This window comes from Phalaenopsis equestris, unplaced genomic scaffold (assembly GCF_001263595.1).
Source record: "Phalaenopsis equestris unplaced genomic scaffold, ASM126359v1 Scaffold000047, whole genome shotgun sequence".
Lineage (NCBI taxonomy): Eukaryota > Viridiplantae > Streptophyta > Magnoliopsida > Asparagales > Orchidaceae > Phalaenopsis > Phalaenopsis equestris.
In genome coordinates, this window is record NW_018164489.1 from 409,502 (window position 1) to 429,283 (window position 19,782).

The 19,782-nt window shown below is 33.6% G+C and overlaps 1 protein-coding gene across 8 annotated transcripts in view; it reads right to left on the minus strand.

The window, feature by feature from the left end:
* The window catches only part of LOC110019091 (pre-mRNA splicing factor SR-like 1), a 35,261-nt gene extending 16,453 nt beyond the window's left edge, over window positions 1-18,808 (minus strand). For 7 of the 8 annotated variants that reach the window (XR_002293425.1, XM_020716655.1, XM_020716654.1 and 4 more), the window contains exon 1: window positions 3,569-3,796. The gene's annotated coding sequence lies outside the window, so the exon portion shown is untranslated. Of the gene's footprint in view, window positions 1-3,568; window positions 3,797-18,326 lie in introns of those variants that run through there. The other variant, XM_020716656.1, reaches the window with a different exon arrangement.
* Window positions 18,809-19,782: the final 974 nt, after the last annotated feature.

Here is a 19,782-nt window from a genome sequence, read left to right on the forward strand (position 1 = left end):
CCCCCCCCCCCCCCCCCCCCTCTCCTACCCCCAAAAAAGTCACATATATTGAGAGGATTTTCCAATAAATTCTCTCTTACGTGTTTTAATATATAAATGTGACAAGCATTTAGATAAGGACTTGTCTTATCAAACAGCATATCTAGATGGATAGAATCTAATTTACCATTTTAAAGCTAGAGTAGAAGTTTTATGTAACTTCTAATTTCTTAACTAGGGAAATAGATGGTTATAAATATCCCTTGTAATAAGGTTTTGAAATTAACTGCATACAATAAATTGTTAGCATAAGTTACTTTTCTATTCTATCATCTATCTCAAACTCACATACCAATCTCGTTAACTCCTAATCCTAGGAGTAAAAATCATCAAATTCCTCTCTCCCAAATTTCTTCATATAAATGTTCAACCAAGAGCAATAATTTAGTAGACTTGCAATCACAGCTTTTGATTGCACCATCCAAGAAGGAAACTAGGCTATTTATTTGTGTTCAATTGTTAATAATAACTTCCCTTGATATTTATGACTGAGAAAATAAGTGGCAGATAAATATATAGAAAGAGGCAAGAGAAGGAAGTATCACATTTCAAAGCAATTGCATGGTAATATCTACTCTTTGATGAAGGGAAGTTATTGCATTTGATCTCATAGAAAAACTCTTGATTTTTGCAAACCTCTAGAAAAAATCCTCGCAAAATCCTATTTGATTACACAATTTCAAATCATCACTCTCCAATGATTTGATATCATAATAAGATTATATTGTGATGTCAAGTTAATTCCAAGTCAAAAGATGTAGTAGCCAAATCATGAATAAAGAGTTATCAAAGAAAAGATGGAAAAAATGGTTCACCTAAAAGGAAATATCACTTCTTCAATACCCTGCCTTTTGATCTAGTCATGTTTAATGGATTTTTTACAAGATATAATCAATGAAGTAGTTAAATTCAATGCCTAAGACATAAATAAATGATGTATAAAAGAGGTTATAATGAAAGTTTAAGAAATTTGTTATCTGAAGATCAAAGATATTAAGCTGCTAAAGAGGCAGAATTCTTCTAACAAATAAAAGAAACATAATTGAAGACCCTTGCCTTGTTGATTAAATAAATAATTTTAATTTAAAATTACCTTTGCTATTCGACATAACTTTTTTATTACTTCACATAAAAGTTTGGCACAAAATAGTTCATTAGTCAAAACAATATTTTCTATGAAGTTAAAATAATGTTAACAACACCTCCTCAAACTTTCATGGGATATAACTAAGTGACCTAGACTAAATTGAAGCAATCCATGAATCCTTATTTACCTTTATGATACTTCAATATTCATTTTTTTTTGTCTAGCTTATTTGTTCCTTGCCCAGCCTCATGCTATATCGCTTATCAGTTTTCTTGTACTGCAGACCCTAGAGAACGTTTCTAAGATGAATGAGATGGTCCTCTCCAGATCTACTACTAATTAAAATGCCATTAAGATCCAATATACGACAAACAAAAACACAAACAATATAAATATGTAGTAGATGACCGGCAATTTTCATAAATTAATTTGGTTTGTTGGCCAAACCAAATGACATGACCAGCTAGTTGTATAAATAATCTTTTATCTTAAAAAAATTTAAGTGAGCTTAAAGTTCCCTTTTGAAGATCAATCTTTAAAAAGAACAACACCCAAATATTATATCTAATATCTCATTAAGTTTAGGATCTCTATTTGAATCATTTTAACAGTGGTACATCAAATATCTTGTAATGAATAGATTCCTTCCGTGAGTTGTCAATTTACTACCTCTTATGCATAGTAGTTTCAATAGTGCTCACTTTCCAATGTGGTAAATTGGGTTGAGAAAAATATCAATAACATGTTATATGCTTCAAACAGGTGAAGATTCATACAGTAGATCATCAAGAAAAGATCCTTATAATATTTAGAAAATCACCTCTTTCAGGTAAGATGAGAGACCTACAAAAAAACTCTTTAGTCTCTATGATGTCCAAAGCATAAAGAATCCATTCTTCCAAACTCTAACACTCGAAGTCACATTGACCACAATATGTTCCCTAGACTCCTTTATAAACCTGACTTGAATTTCCTTAGGTTTGGAAGTATTCAAAATCATCGGAATTTCCAAGATGAGGTTCAGATTAAGATTTGATGCGCTCCAAAGCGGACTTAAAAATCATGTGCATTCATCTATCATTAAAAAAACAAAGAAATTCGGATGACCCATTGAGAAATGAAATAACAAATTTTCACCAATCAAAATCAATTATAGGTTCAGCTCTAGCACACCCATAACATTCAAAAAAACAAGCACTAAAGCTTAGCATAACTACATCGAAAATAAGGTTCGTGAATACTCTCATCTTGATGAACACTCTCATCCACTCCATCAAAATAATGTCAAGATTCATGATGAAACATTCATATGAATTGTTAAGATGTCAACATCTAAAGAAAGGTTGCCCAATTTGTTAAAAACCAAAAATTAAGAAAACAACATTACCCCTAGGATCCTCAGTAATTGTGGAGCTACTTCCTTGGATACAATTCTATGGTGGAATCTATCAACATAATATGACAATATTAGTTTTCCGGCTTAGCAAGGAAAGCCTTCTAACATTGGAAGTTTTAAGGTACAATTACAATTCAAGTGCTAGTTGAAACACTGCATCTTCTAAATAAACAAAATGAAGCAGCATCTCCTTGGAAGTATCAATAATTTAGTAGTTTTTATCACTTCTTTGGGTTTTATCCACCGCATTATGCCAAGTTTGAATTTATCGGTATAAAGAGGTAGATTATAACTAGTAAGGCAATGGTTGCATCACTTGCATGCAATATTAATTTCACAAATCTGTTAATTCACCTAAATATCTTTTACTATTGATCCCATAAAGTCTATAGTTCAGCAAACAATTGGATATCTTGCAGAACTAAGTAGAATCAATTTTTCATGGTAAAGAACTTGAATATATCTCAAGATGGCAGCATTCTTCTAGTTGTTCAATTGCAGCAGACTGCATATTGGCTCCCTCCAAATTGTAAACAAAGTTTATGGATTTGATTATGTACATTTGTTTATATTAAACCTCTTTATTACTTACACTGGACCATTTTAGCACGCTTAATAATATGAAACTTCTTCACACCATATTAACGATGTAGTTTTCTTAACAGATATTTCAATTTATTTATGGCGTTATTTATTGACTCGAAGTTACCACAAACATTCCTTGAGGTGGGCTTCTCGTTTGACCACATGATATCCACTAGTTGCTAGGAAAGCTTCCTAATTATTTATATAATTTCTATTAGTTAGCTGGTCCGGTGCAAAAAACTAGGATGCAACCGTATGGCTTATAACATCATGTTTATTTCAACAAAATTTCTAAAACCAGCAGTAACTCAGAGGGTTGCTTTCAGAAAAATCACCAATTAAGATCATCCCTAAAAAAATTAGCGTGGTCAAACAGGAAAAAACACAAACAACATAAGAAAAAGAAATTAGAAAAACGACGCACCAGAGGAATTAAATGAGGAACAACTAAAACACTGTACCTGGGATCTCGATCTCAATCGATCGCCGGGCGGCTGGGTGTTGCGGGGAGCGCTGGAGAGATTTTAGAAGAGGGAAGAGGAGAAAGCGGCGAGAAGGATAAGAGCTAGGGCATCGAGATGAATTAGGAGGGCTCGAGAGTCGGCTCCGCGGGCTCCACTTGATAAGCATCAATGATCAAACCGATGTTGTGAACCGGGCGGACACTGAACCGGACAGGAGCATGGCCGCTTGCATTATTGAAAAAAAAAATATTTAGATAAATTTACTATTTAAAAAAATATTTATATTATTAGTCCATAAATTTTATGACTTATAATTAAATTTTAATAATAACAAATATAAAATTAAATATACTCTTTTTTTTTTTATTTCAGTGCTTTAGATATACAATTATTTCGTGCCCAAAATAAATAAAATTTAGTAATATATATTAAAATTGATGTTATAAAATTTTCCAAATTAATAAGCTAAAAAATTAACTAAATTTATAATCTGTCATAATTATACGTAAATAATTATTATTAATCATATATTTATTTTCTTAAACTAAATTTTATATAATAATATCATAGTTTGACTGTATAATTTTAATACTTCACGTGCTTCATTTTCTATTAAGATGACACAATATTTGACACATTTTCATAAAATTTGCTGGAATATTTAAAATAATTTTTTTGTTTTTTGTTTTTGTTTTTGTTTTTTTTTGTGCTAGGGGTTAAAATTATAGATTTACACAAACAAATAACACACATTTTTTTAATGAATTTACATGCATAACAAATTAAATTTTACTTTTTATATTTATATCACATCCAAAATTTCGCCATTTTAACTTTTAAGAAAATGAAATACATATTTTCATGCAATAGATTTCCAATCACAAATGCAAAAATTTTGTGCATTTTTTAGCATTCATAATATCTGCCAATTCAGTCATGGCAATGTTCACAAAAACAATTTTCTGGGGTTTAGAATATAATAATATGGATTCCACGTAGCAATATGAGTAAATAAGGACAACTATATGTGTTAGGAGTTATGATAGAAAATTTTATTCTTATAAATAAATTATTTCCTTAGAATTAGAGTTATGATGGAAAATAAATTATTTCCTTAGAATTAATGAGATATTTGTTTTCCTATTTTACGTTATTTTCTATATCTCCTAATAATTAATTATTGGGGATATCATGTGTTATACTCTTCCTTTCAGATCATTTTCTTTTATTATTTTTCCTATTACAAGATTCTTGTAAGGATTATTTATAATTCCGTTCATATCAATGAAATATTGAATATTCCCCCACATTATTTTGAGTTTTAACATGGTATCAGAGCAAACACGATTCTGAGTCTTATCATCTCCTCTTCCACGCCAAAATCTCATCTATCTTCTTTCTAAGCCAAAACACATGACAGACAAAACGCAAAATTCAGCAAAGCCTGAATCTAGCAAATTCAATAATCTGAACGACCCATTCTATCTCCCCTATTCAGATCAACCTGGTCTCGTGCTTGTACGCAGCCGCTGAATGAAGAAAACTACAATTCCTAGAGTCGTGTCATGTTGATGACTCTCAATATAAAAAACAGAGAAGGTTTTGTCAACGACACCGTCAAAAAACCACCAGAAACGTCCACCACAGAACTCCAATAATCGAGGCGCTGCAACAACCTTGTCAAGGCATGGTTGTTTAATTCAATTGCAGAAAACATTGGAGCAAGTATAATATACAACGAGAGTGCTCATGAAATCTGGCTCGACTTGAAAGAACGTTTTTCTCGTACCAACAGCGTTCATATTTTCCATGTCGAAGAAGCCATCCACGATTGCAAGCAAGGCAATATGACAGTTGGAGCTTTTTACACCAAGCTCAAAGGCCTATGGACGAACGTGACTCCCTCCATAACATTCCTAAATGCACGTGTGGTGTCATGAAGAAAGTGATGCAGTTTCAGCAAAACAAGAAAATCATGAAATTCCTCATAAGGCTCAATGAAACATACATTAGTATAAGAGGACAAATTTTGCTCATGGATCCCCTTCCCTCAGTAAGGCACATTCTCTCGCGCTTTAAGAGGAAAGGCAGCGCAGCATGAACAATGCAAATGCGCTGTAGCCGGAAGCTTCAGCTTTTGCCGTGAAGAATAATGCACGAAAATCAGAGAATTTTTCACGCCTAAAAATCCTCATTTAAAGTGTGAAAAATGTGACAAAATTGGGCATACCTCAGACACATGTCGAGCACATCTCGAATGCGATTATTGTGGATGACAGAGACACATCATCAATGATTGTAGGAAGCGGTAAAGGACCAAACCAGCGGGCAATAAATTTGAACGGAAAAATTTTGCTCCAAAAGCCAACCATGCGGATATTAATACATCGACGAGTCTTGCACCATTCACCCTTACAGTCGAACAATATCAAAACCTCATATCACTACTTGCAGAGAACAAATCTAATTTGATGGTTAATCATGTTGGCAGTACATCAGTCATGAGTGATATCTCAGGTAAAATCTTTTGTGTCTCTGTTTTGACAAAGAAATAAGCTGAATTCTTGACATAGGAGCCACACATCACATGGTATATTCAGTCAACCTACTTACTACAAAATCCAGTGCCATTAATCGAAAAGTTCACTTGCCTAACAGGGCTACTGCAACTGTCACACATATAGGCAACATTCATTTTGCTGACTGTTCTACAAAATGTTTTATGTGTCCCCTCCTTCAAATTAAATATGATTTTCATTAGCAAATTTGTGCTTGATTCACAATGTTTTGTCATTTTTAATAAGCACACTTGTGTGCTACAGGACCAACAATCGGAGAAGATGATTGAGACGGGAACTAAAAGAGGAGGACTCTACTATCTTGATACTCCACAAAAGAGCAAGTGTAATGTTGCTACTTCACCATCCCCAAATCTCTCGCATAAACTTCAAGGCCACCCATCAGATAAAGTTTCCAGCTTGTTTCCTTTTTCAATTATAGACAAGAAAATTTGTAATATTTTTTATTGTTTAATTTGCCCATTGGCTAAGCAAGCTCGTTTATCTTTTCAAACAAGTTTCATTAGCTCAAAAACACCTTTTGAAGTAATTCATGTTGACATTTGGGGAGGATACCAAGTTCCTTCAATCACAGGAGTGCGGTATTTTCTCACAACTGTTGATGATTATGCTCGATGCATGGACTTATTTGATGAACCATAAATCAGATACACATTCATTCATCATCAAGTTCATAAACCTCGTTTAAACACAATTCAATCTAAAATTCAAAATCATTCCAAGTGATAATAGTCCTGAATTCATATTGAGGAATCTCTATCTCAATAAAGGCATCATTCACTAATCAAGTTGTGTCTCCACTTCGCAACAAAATAGTGTAGCCAAAAGAAAATATCGTCACTTATTTAACATAGCCCGAGCCTTATTGTTTCAAGCTAATTTACCCAAAAAATTTTGGGGAGATGCAATCCTAACTGCCACCTACCTAATCAACCAAACACCAACACCCCTTCTCCAAGGAAAGACTCCTTTTGAAATGCTCTTCCAAGCAAAACCTACATATGATCATTTGCGCGTGTTTGGATGTCTTTGTTTTGCCTCAACACATCATCAGCGACAAAACAAGTTTGATCCCAGAGCCATTCGATGTATTTTCTTAGGGTATCCATACGCGCAAAAGGGTTATAGAGTCTATGACCTTTCAACTGAGAAGGTTTTTATATCACCAGATGTTTATTTCCATGAAAACACTTTTCCTTCTCCTTCTCTCGCTACAGATAAGATCTCAATTTTGCACTTCACCACCCACACCGACATGCCTTCATTCGATGAATTACCTCAAGACAATGAAATCTCCTCTCAAGAGACTACTTCACCTTCAAATTTATTCTCAGAACAACCTGCAACTATAGACCAACAAATACCATCACCACGACCAATAAGAACAACAAAAATGTCTATCTATTTGTGTGAGTATCATGTTTGTATTTCTCTTCCCTCAAGGCACCCCCAACATCGAACTCCATGTTAGCCAAAACATGTTATCCAAAACAACAGGTACCTTCTATCCATTAACCGACGTCTTGTCATATGCTAGATTGTCACGTAAACATCATGCTTTTACCGCCGCCATTTCAATTGAAAATGAGCCAAGCACCTTTGTAGAAGCCGCTCGTAATCCAAAGTAGCAGGTTGCTATGTGAGAAGAACTTAATACACTCAATGTCAATGGCACATGGTCCCTTGTACCATTACCGCCTGGAAAGAGGCCAATTAGATGCAAATGGGTATACAAAATCAAACTTGGTGAAGATGGGACAGTTGAACGCTACAAGACCAGATTAGTGGCAAAAGGGTATAATCAAATTGAAGGGTTAGATTACCAGGAAACCTTTGCCCCTGTAGCAAAGCTTGTAACTTTTCGTCTACTTCTTGCATTAGCTTCAACCAAGCAATGGCATCTTCACCAACTAGATGCCAACAATGCTTTCTTGCATGGGGACCTCGACGAAGACGTATATATGTCACTACCTCCTGGCCTCAGACGAAAGAGGGAGACTCGAGTTTGTAAACTCCACAAATCATTATATGGCCTCAAACAAGTTTCACGACAATAGTTCATCAAGCTTTCCACCGCTCTAAAGCAAACCAATTTTATGCAATTAAAGACAGACTATTCTTTGTTCGTCCGATCCCAGAATGGTAAATTCATCGCCCTTCTTATATATGTAGATGATGTCATCATTGCAGGGAACGACTTACAAGAAATCGAACATGTCAAAATATTCTTGAAGAACCAATTCAAATTAAAGGACCTTGGACAATTGAAATATTTCCTTGGTATTGAGGTTGTGCGATCCCAAAAGGGTATTGTTCTTTCACAGTGAAAGTATGCTCTTGAAATACTCGAGGATGTTGGGTACCTCGGTGCAAAACCAGTCACTTTTCCTTTGGAACAAAACTTATCTCTTAGCAAATCAGAGGGAAAATATGTCAGTGATCCATCATCATATCGAAGACTAGTTAGGAGATTAATCTATTTGACTATCACACGTCCTGATTTGACATATGTAGTTCATGTCTTAAGTCAATTTATGGACAAACCACGAGTGCCACACTTAAAAGCAGTCCATCGCATTCTACGTTACATAAAACAAACAACAGGACAAGGAATTTTCCTCTCATCAGAAAGTTCAACCCAACTAAATGTCTTTTGTAATGCAGATTGGGTTAGGTGTCGTAACACTCGGAGATCAGTACTGGGTATTGTATCTTCCTTGGGAGTTCATTAATTTCTTGGAAAACCAAGAAACAGACCACAATATCACGTTCTAGGGAAGCAACTAAATATCGGTCCATGACCACTACCTGCTGCAAGATTATTTGGCTGAGAATAATTCTACAAGATTTGGGGATCATGCATTCACATTCTGCCAATTTATTTTATGATAACCAAACAACACTTCACATCGCCTCGAACCCGGTATACCATGAGCGAACAAAGCACATCAAGATTGATTGTCATCTCATACAAGAGAAAGTTCAAAAAGGAATAATAAAGTTGACTGATGTGTCTACTTTAAAACAACCAGCAGACGTTTTCACAAAACCACTAAACTCTTCTCAGTTCTCGATACTAATCAGCAAGTTAGGAATTATTAACATACATTTCAAACTTGAGAACATACATTCCAAACTTGAGGGGGAGTGTTAGGAGTTATGATAGGAAATAATTTATTTATGTAAATATATTATTTCTGTAAATAAATTATTTCCTTAGAATTAATGAGATATTTGCTTTCTTATTTTATGTTATTTCTTATATCTCCTAATAATTAATATGAATTAATTATTGGAGATATCAGGTGTTATACTCTTTCTTTCATATCATTTCCTTTTATTTTTTTTTATATTATAAGATTCTTGTAAGGGTTATTTATAACTCTGTTCATATCAATGAAATATTGAGTATTCCCCCACATTATTCTGAGTTTTAACAATATACTTACAACAGAAGTGCTAGATGAGTAAAGAATCATGGCCGCACAACATGGACTGCAAAAAGAAAAGGGATCTAGAACTTGCATCCAGAGAAAACCCAAACGAAAAAAATGGGCTGAACTGGTTCAAATATAATACTTAGCAATTCCAACATATCAACTGATTTTGCAGTAAAATAATGAAGGAATTTTAACCGATACAAATATAACAGAAAAGATAATTTATAGAATGATTTGCACCCAGGATATACTGCGGCCTCAGCATCTTCAATTAATGTCGAGAGTTTATCATTATCCTTTGGTGGGTGTACATTGTGATTTATTATATCAGCTTTTGGATTCATTGTACCATCATTTGATTCAACTGTATATCATAATAATCCTTCTATGTCATCAATGATATGTTATTCTGTTTCAATTGACACTTTAATTGTATCATTCCTGGCACTGAATAGTTCATTTCGTCCACCATCATTATGAATTTAGTTCAGATAAAGCTTCATCATGAGCATAACAATGTTCAATACCCAAAATATATCAATCATAAGACAACACAGATATTAATATCAAGCTCAATAACAAAACAAACTAAACATATTCAATACCACAATAAATTAAATACTTTAACAATAGCTCAAAACAGCTTCGTAATACTTTGATAGTCATGGTGGTTCTTCAAGGCTCCCAACACAGCAATCCATTAAAATTGATAGTCATGGTGGTTCTTCAAGGCTCCCAACACACCAATCCATTAAAATGCTCCATGTTACATAGTTTATATTAGGTAAAAAAACTTTATTGGAAAGGAAAGCTATTATTTTCTCATACGACACAAGGTGAAGGATTAATACCTTTGACTAAATAAATTCAAAAATCATAGGCAAAAAAAAAAAAAAAGGAATATATCACTTTACATATATCAAAAAGAACTTTTTAATTTGAATTCATTCCAATGCCAAAATTTCATAAGATTGTAATAATTAAAATAATATGCAAACAGGTTTATGGATTCAATACTAAGGCTCCTTTAGCCAATCAACATGGTTGCCTATACCATCAATCAATATGGGAGGAAAAATATTAAGAGACGTAGGAAGAAAAATATGGAGGCCTTCTTGGTTTCGTTGGAGGGAAGTGATCAAAGTTCTTTCTTGACTCTGAATCAAAGAGCACGCTTCTACTCAGCAACAGAGGAGTGGATGACCACATTGATTGTGGACATTGCGATGGTAGGTTTAAGAGAGCGGGAGAAGATGGAACAGGATGAAAAGATCGGAGTATGAGAAGAGTAAAGAACATGGTCATCACTGTCGATCTCTAAATGAATACCCTTAATCAAAAGTGCTGTAATTAAATACAAACATATAGGGATTCGACTCATCGGCGACGAACGGAAAGACAGATCAACGAGGAAAAACTGGTAGATAGAACTAGGCTCACTGGCAAATAAAGGAAAACAGAAATTCATGTGCGACCCATAGGGAAAAGCTACGAGAGAGCGCAGGCTGTTGCAAAAAAAAAATCTAACGGTTTGAGAATTTTATGATTTTTATGTGTTCTATATCTTATTAATATGGCAATCCCACCATCTAATTTTAATCAGCCTTTTATGATGTAGTTTAAATTGGTAGAGGTATCAGTGGTTTAAACCAGTGTAGTTGGCCTCTTTTAATGATGTTTTTAAAACCGCTATGAAAAAGTGTTGTGATATGTTCCATTTTATAGTGGTGTCCATTACAAAAAAAATCAAATAACTAATTTGTGCTGGCGTGCCTTTGGTTGATGCACCTTGCACCATTGGTACATCTATAACTCGATTCTCCTAACTTCGATTTGATCAAAAATTTGAAGTGATGTGCTTTATCTTTTTCATACATTCGTCACCTTGTATGAGTGCCTTTCATTTGATGGAGCTCCACGGATGCGCATTGTCTTGTAAGTATTTTATCTTGGTCATTAATCTTTCTATCAGTATTAAGGATAAACCAAAAATTTATTAATGGTTGGGAGCTGGAGAGAGAGAGAGAGAGAGAGACTTTTTTTGCTAGCTTTTAATATTTCACAGATCAACCTGATTTATTTTTTATCAGAATTCTTGCAGCGAGATTTATTGCTCCAAATGTGCATTCCAAAATCACGAATTTGCGAATGAATAACTTGAAGTGCTGAGTCCAACTGGAAAACTTTCTGCATGTGATAAGCACCACTAAAGTCTAAAAACTGGCTAATAATTAGTTTGACATTAAAGTGATACCTCAAATAAACAAAGAGGCACAATATTAATTTTTAGTAAAAAGAACTTAAAATTAAGTTATAGAGAATAGATTTCATGGAGGTAAAGAGTGAGCAGGTAATTTAAAGATGGTTAAAATATTGGACTTAAATCTGTGGCTGAAATGTAGAAAATCGAGGAACATGATGTTTTAGTTAGATCTCTTTGATAAGTTATAAATTTCTATTTTTTTATTATGTTTAGTGACATGTAAAACCATTATTATTGAACATCTGTAACGGTATTGAAGCTATGACCTATAGAAATGAATACATAGGAATTGAGCGGCATGCATGTAAATGCCCCTAAATAAAAATATTCTTTGAATCAACTAGAATGCACTATTTCTCAACAAGCCTTTTCTGCTTTTTTTTTTTAAGCTTTGGCATTTGCACCACCTTCCCTACCAATTGCTTTGCTTCATAAGAAGTAAACTCATGCAAAATAGGATAGATTACTAAGAAAATTCATCTTCTATTGTTAAATCACTCAAAAAAGAATCACCTCAAACTTCTTCTCTAGCTCACTTAATTGTTGGTAATATGAATTTTTTGTTTCTTCCACAGTTTTGCTCAATTTTAATGCAGAATTTATACAGTATAGAATTAACTTGTGTAGGAACAGAAATGGAACGTATTGCTTTATCACAAGTTCGGAACTGAGCATGCTTCTAAGATAAGATTTCAGCCTAAACACACACCCTGAGTCTCACTTACTCACATGCTCTCCCTCAATCACCAGGGGTGGACCCAAGCAGCGTCCAGAAGGGGCAATTGTCCCCCTGAAATTCAACTTATAATGGGAGAGAAATTTGGTCTTTTACCCTCCTGAAATATCAGTTTTGCCCCTCCTAAAATGTCATTTTGCCCTTCATCACTCTAGCGCCCCCCCTATCAATCACATAATCCAAAATACTAATTTATTTTGCAAGAAAATCTCAAAGAAAAATGTTATGAGGAAAAAGTAAATCAAATTCTAGTGAGATCTGCAGAGAAGCATATCATAAGGGTGGCCTGAGAAATCATATTATTACAAAACAAAAAGCAAAAGAAAAGGACAATGAAAGCATGGTTCATTTTTAGTTTAGGCAATGAAGAAACATAAATCACAAAAAGATGTCATTCACCAAAAAATTCTTAGTCACTCAAGAAAGAACTTTAATGCGTGCTATTTCTGTTAAAAAAAAACATAGGCAATGAAGAAACATAAATCACAAAAAGATGTCATTCACCAAAAAATTCTTAGTCACTCAAGAAAGAAAGAACTAATGCGTGCTATTTCTGTAAAAAAAAAAAACTGTAAAGTCACCAAAGAGCTCCAAATTAAATAAATAAAGCCATACAACAATGTCATAGTAAGACTTGATGTAATCATCACTATGCTACAAGTTTAATTGAATAAGCGGACTAGTGAGCCCAAGGATCAGCATAAATTTTTTTACCTTCAGTAATTAAAAAAAATACCCATCAATTCGTCAAAAAATTGCATGATGAGATACTAAAAAATTTACTGAACATTTAGGAATTCATAAACAGAAACTATGCATGTACAAATGTATAAACGAAGAAAGCAGAAATAATAAAAAGGAAACTTCAACTACTTCCCCAAGACAACTTGGAAGTTCACGGGGCCAAAAAGAGGAGAGCACTGTTAAGTCCAGGAGATGCACAACATACCAGTGGCTTAAAAAAATGGCGGGGAGAACGTTCTGCGAGTCCGCAGCAAATGAAAAATCATAAAAATTACAAAACCGAGAGAAACTGGGGAGAAAGGGCGTTATGAGTGAAATGACATACCGAAGCCTTATAAATCAGCGGAGAGAACATTCTGCTGACTCGCAACAAGTGAAAATCTCTAAAAAATCACAAATAAAGATAGAAAGGAAGCTGCGAAGAAAATAGAGGAGGAGAAATCCGGGATTTGGCTCACCAACGACTGACCAACAGAAAGGCCAAAAGAGGATTCGTGAACGGGAAGGCTTGAAGGGGACTCGGCTCACCGGTGTCGAAGGGGAGTCACAAATAGGAGGAGAGTAGTAAAAAAAATAAGAGGAAAATCAAGTAGAATGATTGCATGCAAGCAAATCTAATTAAGGATTTATTAACCCACTACAAGGCAATCACATTTCCTTGATTATCATATCATTATTATCTAAGCAGATTACTGTATTTGATCACCATATTCACTAGATCTTTGCAAGTTTTTGAAAAAAAAAAAGCCTTAAAAAATTATACCGACTCCACAACAATCTACAACAACATTCTTAAATCAATTTCATATAAAATCTAATTGTATTATAATGTCAAGTTGATTATGCATCAGGTTAGTATTTTAACACAAATATGCAGGTCATAAAATCCCGTATCATATGTAATCAAAATAAATATGAAAGATTTACAAAAATATATAAAAAAAAATTCTCATATGAGCAATTTTTTATAAAAGATTTTCGCTTGATACACTGGAAGGAGAATACATTTCTTAAGGCATGGTAGAGCACATAAAAGTAGAACGAGTAATCAAGGGAACCACAACATAAGTACCCAATATTACATTAAAAGGTTCACACAAGATCCGATGAGCACCCATGAGAAGGATTTATGTACTTAGGAAGCCAGAGTTGATATGATCGAAAAAAGGAGATGCAGTTTATTAGAGGATGAAGATGTGTAGCACTTAAGTAGTAATAGAATAAAAGAAATAAGATGAAATCTCTATCAATCCAATTTTGTAAGCCCAAAAATTCTTCAAAGAGGAAGTTAAAGTTGAAGAAACTTGAGTCAAATAAGCTCATGGGGCACTTCAGTGTGCCTATAATGGCTATAACTCAAGGAAGCCAGCAACTCACCACAATGGGCCCTTCAAACCAAATGGAGTGTAACAACACACTTTTGGTCGAACTAAGCCTCGGTGATTACCTACAATAGGTCAAAATCACCACAGGGACGACTGCTAAGTTAGGTCAACTTCAATATCCGGAATGATTGCTACTATCATTTGATCGCTTAAAATAATAGGAATGATTGCAATAGTTTGGGTTGAACACATCAAATAATCTAGCTACATTCCATGGCCAACTTGTACCACCAACAAAGCTAGTTACAACATTGTTTGGGTTGTCTAATGCTTGGATGGTTACTTGCTTATTAACTAGTAGTGATTTGTAGATGCGAATGAGTTTAAAGGGAAAGCAGTAACTTGGAAGGCTCTCATATTCATGATAAATGATTTAGATAATTCAACTCAACTTAGACTTAATGAAGTAAACAAATAAAATGAGGCAACTAACGCCAACAGGCTCTTTACAAGCTTAAAATAATCAAGAGGGTCTATGGTATTAAAGTGGAGCTATAATTCTTGTTTAATAAATCTAAAATAAAAAACTTACAAAATGTTTCACCCAAATTAGCAAGAAAGAAAGAAAAAAAAAAAGTTTATTTCAATTTTTTAAGTAAAAATGAACTCCACAATTCAAGCCATAAGCATGATTTTTTGCCACTATAAAAGAAAATAGAACAAGTTAAAAAAAAAATCCATATATGAAGCCATACAATGAGGACTTGGCCACAGAAAAGAGAGAAAAGTTTCTAACGACTCCGAGAAATCAAGGGGATATATGGCAATATGGTATTAAGGTGGGACATTAATTCATGCAAACTATATCTAAATATAAAATTTACAAAAAAAAGTTCCCCAAAATCGGCAAGAAATACAAAAATTAGACTGTATTTCAAATTTTAAAATAAAAAGAAAAAAAACTTCCACAATTCAAGTCATCAAACATGATTTTTGGCCACTATTTACGGGATGTAAAACAAGTTGAAGCCAAATCCATAAATGAAGCCACACAAAGTGAAGTAGAACAATGAGGATTCAATCATAATAAAAAGAGGAGAGAGAAAGGTTTCTAACTGACTCTAAAGAATAAAGGAATATGACAATTCGAAACTATCTCACCCCAACATCCCCCTCCCTCCCTTCTCCTACCCCCAAAAAAGCCGCTCATATTGATAGGACAATCCCAACAAATTCTCTCTTATGTATGTTAAAATATAAATGTGACAAGCACTTAGATAAGGACTTGTCTTATCAAATAGCTTATCTAGATAGGTAGAATCTATTTTATATTTACCATTTTAAACCTAGATTTTAGGTTTTATGTAACTTCTAATTTCTTAATTAGGGAAGTAGATAGTTCTGAATAAGACTTGAAATAAGAATTTGAAATACAAATTTAATTGTTGGCATAAGTTCATTTCCTATTCTATCATCTATCTCCTACTTAACCAACCAAATTTGTTAACTCCTAATCCTAGGAGTAAAAGCCTTTGACTTCCTCTCTCTCCCAAATTTCTTCATAGAAGTGTTCAGCCAAGAGCAACAATTTAGTAGACTTGCAATCACAGCCTTCAATCTCTCCCAAATTTCTTCATAGAAGTGTTCAGCCAAGTTTAGTAGACTTGCAATCACAGCCTTCGAATGCACCATGCAAGAAGGAAACAGAACCATTTATTTGTTGTTCAATTGTTAATAATAATTTTCCTTGATATTTATGACTATGCGGAAAAAAGGGGCAGATAAATATATAGAAAAAGGCAATAGAAGGAAGTATTACATTCAAAAAGTATATTGATCAATTGAATGATAATATCTACTCTTTGATCGAGGGATGTTATTGCATTTGATCTCATAGGAAAACTCTAAATCTTTGCAAACCTCTTGAAAAAAAGCTCGCAAAATCCTATTTGATTCCACAACATTTCAAATCATCATCCTCCAATTGATTTGATATCATAATACATTTGTATTGTGATTTCAAGTTACATCCAAGTAAAAAGATGTAGTAACCAAGTAATGAAAAAAGGGTTATTAATGGAAAGATAAAAAAAATTGTTCAATAAAAAGGAAATATCACTTCTTCAATACTCTGCCTTTTGATCTATTCAAAGTTAATCAGTTTTTTACAAGATAACTAGCGAAGTAGTCGAATTCAACGCCTAAGACAAATAAATGATGTATAAAAGAGGCTATAATGAAAGTTTAAGAAAATTATTATCTGTAGATCAAAGATGGTAAGTTGCTAACGAGGCAAAGTTCTTCTAACGAATAAAAGAAGCACAATTAAATCCCCTTGGCTTGTCGATTAAATAAATAATTGTAGTTTGATATTGCTTTCATTATTTGAAATAACTTCTTTAATACTTTCACATAAAAGTTTGGCACAAAACAGTCCATTAGTCATAATAATAATTTCTATGCAATTTAGAAAATATTAACACAAGCTCAAGCTTTCATGGTATATAACAAAGTGGCATTACCTAAATTGAGCCAACCCATGAATTCTTATTCTCGTTTATGATACATATACGTTCATATTTTATCTATTCTATTTGTGCTTTGCCCAACCATGCGCTATATGGCTTATCAATTTTTTCCTTGTGCTGCAAACCCTTGAGAACTTTTCTAAGATGAATGAGATGGTCCTCTCCATATCTACTGCTAACTAAAATGCCATCAAGATGCAATATGAGACAAACAGAAACGCATAATATAAACATGCAGTAGGTGATTGATAATTTTCATAAATTAATTGGGTTTGTTGGCCAAACCAAATGACATGAACAATCACTTGTATAAATAATCTTTTATCTTGAGAAAAATTGAAGTGAACTTAAAGTTCCCCTTTGAAGATCAATCTTTATTAAAAACAACACCCAAACATACATCTAATATATCATCAAGCTTATGTTCTAGAAACATATTCCATTATTTAGAGGCCAATCTAGAACTGAAAAGAGGGTGTCTCTATTTGAATCATTTTAGCAGTGGTCCATCTAATAGGCTCTCTTGAATTGATTCCTTTCAAGAGTTGTCAATTTACTACCTCTTATGCACAGTATTTTCAATAGTGCTTACTTTCCAATATGGTAAACTAGGTCGAGAACAATATTAAATAACAAGTTGCATGCTTCAGCAGATGAAAGTTCATACAGTAGATCATCAAGAAAATATCCTTATAATATCTAGAACATCACTACTTTCAAGTAAGATGAGAGAGCTAGAAAGAAATTCTTTAGTCTCTAATGATGTCCAAAGCGAAACGAATTCATTCTTCTAAACTCTCACACTCGAAGCCACATTGACCAAAATATGTTCCCTAAATCCCTTATAAAGCTAACTTGAATCTCCATAGGTTTGAATGTATTCAACATCCTCGAAATTTCAAGGATGAGGTTCAAATTCAGATTTGATGCGCTCCAAAGTTGGCTTAAAAATCATGTGCATTCATCTATCATAAAAAAAAAAAAAAAAGTTCGCATAACCAACTGAGAATGGAAAAACAATTTTTGCAAATCAAAATCAATTATAGGTGCAGCGCTGGCACATCCACAACATTCAAACAAAGAAACACTAAAGCTTCCTTAGCATAACTGGATTGAAAAAAAAAAAAGGTTCATGAATACTTTCATCTTGATGAACACCCTCATCCACGGAATGAAATCGAATTCCCGCAATCCACTGCTTCTCTAACTCCATCCCTCTCAAAATTTTTTCTCCTCTTTTTTAATCCCAATTGAAGCTTCTTCCACACTCTTCACGAAGCCAAAACAGTCTACATTCCTTCGAAACTCGGAAGGATCACGCCTTTAAATGGCTTGTTAAATGCAGATCACGCATTTAAATGGCTTGTCAAATGATTGAGATGCTAGGAAGCGGCGTTTCTGAGGCGGAGGCCAAGGGGTTTGTGGAGGAGATGAGAGCTGTAGCGATGAAGCTGCACACTCACTAAAGGATCGATTTTTAAATCAACATTAAAATTTTTAGGCAGTAGTATTCCGGATAATAGTTATGTAAGTGTGAATGAATTGATTAATGAATTTGTTTAGACCTAGTTAGCCCCATAAAATCATACCTTGTTGAACCCCTAATATGCCTTTGATTCAGACACTCAAGGAATGGAGTGTGAAAGAGAGAGGGAAACATAGAGAATGAGAGAGAGAGAGAGAGAGATGAGATGTATTTGTATATGATTTTACCAACCTCTATTTCATTTAATGCTCGTCTATCAATAATAATTGTACCCCTGACTCTCTTTAATTGATCGATCTTCAATCAGTCAGCTTCATGTCATTTAATTGATGGATATTTGGCGAGTCGCTTCTTGCCTGTCAATCTCTACCGGTGCAACCTCTGAGCCGATCAGCCTCAGAGTCAGTCGACTGCTCAATCAATCTCTAGTTGGTTGATTATTGTCATTTGGTCATTCTCCAAATAATCATATTTATTCTCATGGGCTCTATCTGGCTATGAGTGCTCCCTTCTGAGTGAGTGAATTCAACGAAGATTCGGTCTATCATATTTTTATTATACATAGGTAGAAGACAACCAATTAAATTATAAATAGACGGAATATTTCTACAATATTCTAGTTCTATAAAACATTCTTGAACTCACTTACTCAAATTATACAAAAAAGGGCATTTGAAATGAAATATTGATGCAAAGAGAATATTTTCTCCGAATGATTAAGTATAATTTATAAGTGTGTAAATGAGTATGAGTTCGCTTGGGTTCGGTTTCTTAAAAAAATATTATTGTTCATGTTCGACTCGTTTATTTATCGAGCCTAAAAAATTTGTTCATGTTCAACTTATTTGTTTAGTGAGCAGAACACGACTTGTTCGCGAAGAACGAGTTATTTTTTAGCTCTAGTCACACAGTTGTAGGATATAAAGAATAGAACGAAATTCAAATATTATTATTTAAATTAAAATATGAGTTTAAATAGAGTTTAATATATTTTTATCCTTGTTTTTTTTATTAATAATTTTAATTGATTATAATTTTTTAAGCGTTGTAATCAACTAACTTATTTAAGAATATTACTCATCAATATATATATATATATATAATTATTTT